The sequence below is a fragment of the Orycteropus afer genome, unplaced genomic scaffold (assembly GCF_000298275.1).
Source record: "Orycteropus afer afer isolate SDZICR_OR568_19922 unplaced genomic scaffold, OryAfe1.0 scaffold00281, whole genome shotgun sequence".
Classification (NCBI taxonomy): Eukaryota; Metazoa; Chordata; class Mammalia; order Tubulidentata; family Orycteropodidae; genus Orycteropus; species Orycteropus afer.
The window spans coordinates 4,381,564-4,381,824 of NW_006921868.1; positions in this window are offsets into that span (position 1 = coordinate 4,381,564).

Here is a 261-nt window from a genome sequence, read left to right on the forward strand (position 1 = left end):
AAACCAGGCAAAGACATCACTCAAAAGGAAAACTACAGATTAATATCCTTCATGAATATAGATGCAAAAATCTTCAACAAAATCCTAGCCAATAGACTCCAACAATATATCAAAAAAATAATTCATTATGACCAAATGGGGTTCATATCAGGTATAAAGGATGGTTCAACATTAGAAAAATAATCAACATCATCCACCACATAAATAAAACAAAGGTAAAAATCACATGATCATATCATTTGATGCAGAAAAGGTGTTTGA